This window comes from Haliotis asinina, chromosome 16 (assembly GCF_037392515.1).
Source record: "Haliotis asinina isolate JCU_RB_2024 chromosome 16, JCU_Hal_asi_v2, whole genome shotgun sequence".
Classification (NCBI taxonomy): domain Eukaryota; kingdom Metazoa; phylum Mollusca; class Gastropoda; order Lepetellida; family Haliotidae; genus Haliotis; species Haliotis asinina.
In genome coordinates, this window is record NC_090295.1 from 46716253 (window position 1) to 46723869 (window position 7617).

A 7617-nucleotide genomic window follows, 5' to 3' on the forward strand; every position below is an offset into this window, starting at 1 on the left:
TTGCTCGACAGTTACAAATGTCAAGATCTTGTGACTCTGACTGCTTTTGCTGATTGTAAGTGGGCTGTGTTGTGTGTTGCTACGTTCCTTTTACGTACGCTTCATGTTATCGGCCACAGGGTATTTGCACTGCAGCAGCGCGCCACTGAAGTAAGTGAATTTGGCTTTACGCAGCAATATTCCAGCTATATGGTGGCGGTCAGTACATAATAAAGTCTTGACCAGCCTGTCAAGTGACCAAAAGCATGAGCATCGACCTACGTAACTAAGATACAATGACATGTGTCAACCAAAAGGAAGCGAGCCCGTCCGCCTGATCCTGTTCGTCTCTTCTTACGACAAGCGTGGGTTACTGAAGACATTTATACCCGGATCTCCACGGGTCGCGACTGAAGGTCGTCTTGGTCCGCACTGAGAGGCGTCCTTTCAGAAGAAAATCTCTGCGGTCCATTTCATTATACTTAATGAGAACAATTTAGGAACTGTCTCTCTTTGTTAAGTATGTTCATTTCAGAGACTATATGCAGGCTAGGGTTGGCTACAGACAGGGATAATTACACCGATCTTCCTCTCTCAGGGCAAACAATCTTGTAGTATCTTGTAGACACCAGGAGGCGCCGAGTGACGCCGAATGGCGTTGATGCGCCACATTACGCTGCGTGAATGCTTTCCTCTCCATCTGTAGATTCACGATACAACAGATCTGACAAAAACATGTCGATTCATCGAGTTAAGCCCAAGGGCTAGAACACCTGACACAACCCGTGACCCGGTATCACGGTGTGTATATAGGCGTTTATAATCCCTCGTACAAGGGATTGGTAGCGTTTTGATTACAAGATCGAAGACAACATGTATTGAGCAGTTACAGAAAAAACGCGAAGCTGACACATAGCTAAGTATTAATTCTCTAAGTTATCTGGTGTCGTCTTTGCCTTACCAAATATGTTAAATGTATTATCGAGCGACGTGCATATGTAATGCCTTCCAATCTGTGCCAGTGCCAACACAAACACGAATACCCTGGATTGTAATGGTGACATTCGACCTGAACGATTTAACAAAGCAAAAAGAAACTAGACCAAGAGTTATCTCCCCTCGACCTGTTGGAGTGCTGTCCGCGTGGCGTTTAAACAGCAAACTATGACATAACCCACCATATGAGGGTGCACAAGAAATTCTTAACAACACGCGAAGAGATCAGTAGGAAGTGTTGTCCAATTATTGTTGAAGTAGGAAAATCACCTGTCTTACGATACCCGAGCAAATGTTGGCACCGTACTTGCCTGATTTCGGTTCCAAAACGTTTTTGATATAAAAATAAAATATCTCATCCATTAAAGGTAAACATCAATTTTCTTACAGGGTTGTTCTCTCAGATTTCCAACCCCATATTTAATACAATATAATATAATTCAACATTTTAAGCGCCACTCGAGGCGTATCAAATCGTTCTTGGCCTCCACTACCACAGCCAGCTTCCGGCACAACATCATCTACACACATATATAACATCCTCACGTATTCATATCGACGTTACACGAAAGTGGCCTTCTAATACTAACAGAAAGCTACGGAGGTAAGTCACTGGGGACGAGCTGCGTCAGTGAAAATTCCTGTTGAGTGGAATAACGTCCCCACTCAAATATCTGACGGCCACACGCCCAATGAATTCCTTCGAAAAAATAATAGGCGCATCACGTGTGGAATTCCTGTTGTGAGTGGCGAGTACCCTGCAGTTAAAGTCATTATGGGCAGTATACACGTGTATGACCACATGTCACATGGACGCAGTCAGCTCTGTCCGTTTCCATGTTGCTGAAACTCATGAGCGAACCCAGGATCGTCGGCTTCTGACACACCTAAGGGAGACAACTCGGCACAGGGTACGAATGGGGTAAAATTGGTTGTTGTTATATATATGTTACTTTTATTTCGATGAACTCCTATTTCAACCACTGATATGAAAATGGTTATATCATATATATTATTAATATCATTTCAAATTAAGTTTTCCTGCTCACTACAAGCGACTCTTTCACCTTAGCAGGTGACATGAATGGATTCCTCGGTGTAGGGTAATTCATGGACAGGCAACTGGAACAAATACACCTTTGATAACAGTGTCTGAACCAGGTCTTTTCAACAAATTCTGTTAAACGAATGTTAGACAAATTGCATAACATATTAACTGTCAATGTGTTGTATCGTTCCCTTATCAGTTGTGGAAAACAAAGTGCAGCCCTGGTTTAAATGCATCTTGATACGCCTAATTGATGACTCTTGTTTAGTTGCGCTTCTGGTAACGCGCAGAACGTGTGTCCCCGCATGGCAGGTATTCCTGTATTCTGCAACACACTTAAAGCCATTATGTTCGCACCAGGCCGCACGTAACGGGCACCCATAGGAGCATTTTGATTGGTTGGTTCTTTCCGACGGTTCTATTGTTTTCACTGGTTGCGAGGCATGCCATATCAGTGTGATTTCAGCTGAAGTCATTGCTGCAAATAATTGGAGATAACGTCCCAGTGATTACTTGTGACGTCATCGCAGCAATAGTCTGCTTGGGCATTCTCCACGTGTTATATACTTGTTTGCACAATACAGAGTTTGGTGATATAAAGAATAGCATACTAACAACTCGCCAAGGTTCATTCGGGACAGATTATCCCACATAGAAACAGATGATTAATGGGAGTCTTTTAATTCTTCATTATTAGCAATGCATTGTTTGCAGAGAAAACATAGATTCAAATTGATATTATTGATATGTATTACAAGGGGTAAGCGCCGAAGTTGGAACAGTAAAACAAAAGCACGTGCAGTACCTGACCAACGTTAACTCAGTCCAACCATACCTGTTCTCCGTGTTTCATTTTATGTGCATATTCGCTTGTAATACAAACATAGAATTCTGGAGATTCGCAATCTTAATGTCATTTTATGCGATTTATCTTTTTGTCTAAAGTGAAATCCATCGGTACGTTTTCAATGCACACAGACTTTACAGTCTGGCCTCCGTAAGTAATCACACAAACGACATACGCGGACTCTTCCAGGGTCTCATTTCACAAAGCACTAGGGTGATGGTAAAGTCACTAAGGTGATGGTAAAGTCACTAAGGTAATGGTAAAGTCACTAAGGTGGTGGTAAATTTAATGTCACTAGGGTGATGGTAAAGTCACTAAGGTGATGGTAAAGTCACTAAGGTGATGGTAAAGTCACTAAGGTAATGGTAAAGTCACTAAGGTGATGGTAAAGTCAGTAAGGTGATGGTCAAGTCACTAAGGTACTGTAAAGTTAAAGAATGGGCGTGAAGGTTAACCGAAGTAAAGGTTGCATATCAGGCTTGTTACGACAAACCAGACGAGGTCGTCAGGCTCGCTGATCTGGTTGATTCATATGATCGTAATCCCGATGCCTAGATCGATGTTCATAATGTCAAAATGTGGATTGTCTGGTTCAGAATCGTTTACTTGGGAATACTTAACAAACTCGTAACGTAGTATACTTGCCACCGTCACACACATACAAACCACATTCTACCACCATCACATACATAGGCACACGCACGTATACCACTACCACCATCACACACATACATATCACTACCACCGTCACACAAATACACACACATATCGCTACCACCGTCACACAAATACACACCGCACACTCCCACCATCTCGTACACAATCACACACACATATACCACTACCACCGTCACACAAATACACACCGCACACTACCATCTCTCGCTCTCTCTCTTTCTCTCTCTCTCTCTCTCTCTCTCACACACACACACACACACACACACACACACATACACACGCATAGTAGTGAGCTGCTGGTCTCAGATGATATCAGTTACCAGCGTTGATCTATCCATGTGTCATTCGAGTAACGTTTAGCAGCTGGTGGTACGGATGAGACATCAATCCGCATTCTGCTTGTCACTGTTCCTTGACCTGTAATTGGATCCAGCATATCGACTTGCATTCCATTATGAAAGAATGGAAACTACATCACATATCGATATTCCCTCGAACGTATTGGAAACAATAGCTACTATCGATGCTGGTGACATCCATCAATGACTGGAATCATCATTGAAACCACCTGTACACGTTCACATCGGTGTCCCTGAAGTTTTTGATCAGGGCATTGTTGCTTGTTGCCAACAGTGGGGGCTCAGATTAACATACACTATGATCACTATCACTTTCACTATGTGAGTATCGATCTGGTTCGTTTTGTATGATTAATCGGTGTTGGTTGATCAAACGAAATGGCTAATCCCCATAGGAATGATTGCGCGAGTTTAGTCTTACGCTGCTTTTAGACCAATTCCAGCAATATCATGGTTGGGGACATCAGAAATGGGCTTCACATATTGCACCCATTTAGGGAATCGAACCCGGGCCCCACTTACTCTACTCTACGTACTCTAACATATACATACGACTGTCGTAGCGCTACGATCTCTTTGAGGAACGTGGCCCAGGTGGGAGTCTTCGGTGTGACGAGCGAACGCTTTAACCATTGGGATACCCCACAGCCTGATCTCCGCAGGAGCACTATCTTCAAAACCCCTCGGTGTTGCTGGGTGGTCAATGTGCGCGGTAAAATTGCGTCCTTCAACAGAGCAAGAATCCAAGTTTGCTGAAAGTAAGCCCCAAATATCCCAGCATTTCACAATGTCCGAAATATGCATGTATGGTGTGGTGGTGGCAGCCCTAGGACCTTAACGGTCCCGAAACTGGGATTCGAACTTTTGGTAATCTCATCCCTGCATATCTCATGACAAAACACTCCAGATCCGCAGGCCACAATTGGTTTGTAATCCAGCTCAGTTTATGGCTGTTAAAACACGGATCTTCTTAAGAAGAACACGGGTGGTCCAGCCGTAAAAGGCGTGGATGTGCAGCGCTGTGTGGTTGTGAGTTCGACTCCTGGTTAATTGGTTTATGTCTGGCTGAGTTAAGAACATACCCATACTGGTTAGTTTCAAGAAGTAAGCGTCTAAGATGAGTAAAGTGTCACCTCACAATCAGCTGTTACCAGAATGTTCAACAACTGGCTTGACCGTCGAGCAGAGGGTTAACCCATACATGAAATTGCGTTATTTCCGAACATATAACCGGTACATGTATTCAGTCAAAAACGACAAAACCTTTTCAGAATGAAATGAAGTGTCTGCTAAGGACGACGTCAGCTGTACTATACTTACAACATCGTTTATACTGAACAGCAAAAGAAACGCAAGTTCGAAAAACTGAGATCTCATTAAAGTAAGCGTTAATGTTTAAAACGTGACAGCATCCCGACCACGTGTGGCACCTGTCACTGATATCTGTACCTGCATGTCCTTGGTTCACCTGAAAACACGTGGGATCATCTGATAGAAATACAAGGCAAGGAAATGATTCGTTCATCTGTGTACCTATTGTGTTGTAGGAAATATGGCATTTCCTCATCAAACACTATGGTTTTAAATATCAAAGGGGTAAATGTACACTGATGCGTCTTAGCATCTGCTACCGACCGTATTTTGAGAACTATCAGGTTCTCAGATTACACATCCTCTCTTATCATCATTCGTACTGTACTTTTGGTGACATCCAACTCATTACTGACTTAACAGTGGTACCGTAAAGGCTGGTTATCGCATCTAGAGCGAGTGAGTGAGTATGGTTTGACGGTGCTTCTTGCAATGTTCCAGCACAGGGAATCCGTGTGGGGAACTGACCGCGAGTCTTTGACGTCACGAGCGAACGTCTTAACCACTGGGCCACACCATCGTCTTATCACCCGAGGAAACCGCGGGAGCTCTTAAGATTTGGGCTTTTATACACATAATTTTAGTGACAATATAAGACGTGTCACATACACAGGCAGACACATACACATGTAATGTGGAAAAGAAACATAAAAAACGTGACTGTTTATCATATACTACCCAAAGTTTGCTAAGGATTACCACTTAAAGGGCAATTCTTGCCGTGTCACAAATAGCTGAAAAGGCACTATTAATATATAATGAACAAACGTCCTTTGCCATGTGCAACAGAATTCCAATAAACAACGACAACGAAATCTCAGTATCGCGTATATGATTTATGTGATACGGTCACAGTCTGGCACAATCGTTGTGTCAGAAGAACACGTCGCCGAACGCTTTCGACCACCTGCATTTTCCTGGCTAGTTGATTCTAACGTCGGGCATCGCGTCCATAGCCTCCCGCTGATAACCAATGATGTTGTGAGTTAACATAATTTAAAGAAAATCTAATAGTGTGCCTATTTCTATGATCATCAAATGACTTCTTTGACGCTGGCGCTGTTTTCACTTGTTGCAAACATGTAGTACCATTCACATGCACAAAACTTATTCATGTAAGTAAATGTGTACATGTATAAATATACATACGTGTGTAATAGTAAATTAACTTTGCGTTCACATTTATGTATTGTGAAAGTGTGATTAATAAATTATTAAATTGATCTGAGAATAAACAGAGAAAGATGTTCTGTTCATCAGAGGACATCAGACATCAGATATGTATTGCTCTTGTAATAGGTTAGTCTGTTTAATGGAACGTCAGGAATATATCTACTGACGACAAAGACTGGCAAAGAGACGGCACGGGAAGAGACAGCACGGGAAGAGACAGCACGGCAAGAGGACGACACAGCCAGGGAAGAGACAACACGGGAAGAGACAACACGGGAAGAGACAGCACGTCAAGGTCTTCCACTTTCTAGCTCAGATGTGGATTGCAATCCCTCAGTCCAGTAAAACGATCTGTATAGTGTGCAAGCTCCTGTACACGGACCTCGTCCCTCATGTCTCTAGCGAATTTCAAGCACTATATGCCATCTATGACCAATTCTGGAACAACACGCTGGATGTTCTCCCCTTCAAGCTACATGTACATCTCCACAACTGTGCCGACGAGACATTCCTGCAGTTGCTCATGGGTCGTCCACAAAGTGCGTGCACTGATGCAGAGGTGCTCCTCCACTTCCACAAACTGTCAGCTAGTTTCCTCATGTCTGCAATGTCCGCGTACCAGCGACTTATCACCATACAAAGAGTAACCAGCATCTGACACTCAAGCCACTCCGAGTCAGCATACATGCTGGCTTACCACTATCAAACTTTCAGTAAATTAACACTTCTTACCTCCCTTGTACATACTCCCACTGTCACCTGATGTAATCAACATCTAATCTCCTATCCAAGCAGGAAATAATGATGATGATGATGATGATGATGATGATGATGATGATGATGATGATGATGATGATGATGATGACACGATTACAGACGTATTTTAAATTTCCTCATGGTTTGCTCGGGTTTTCTACATTTGCAATTGTCGCCGTGCTCTTTGATGATGTCTGAGTCTCAAAGCACCCAAATTAGGTACATACGTCACATTGCTCCTATAGGTGGTTATCTTGCCGAGCTGACAATTATCTGCTATTTAGACCTGGCACTAGATCTAAACTGGTATTAAACTTGAGGATTTTACACCACTTTTTGCTGCTTTCCCTTTTGCATTAACACATTGTGTGATCACTAGGTATCAGTGGTCCATAATTTTCTCAGCTATT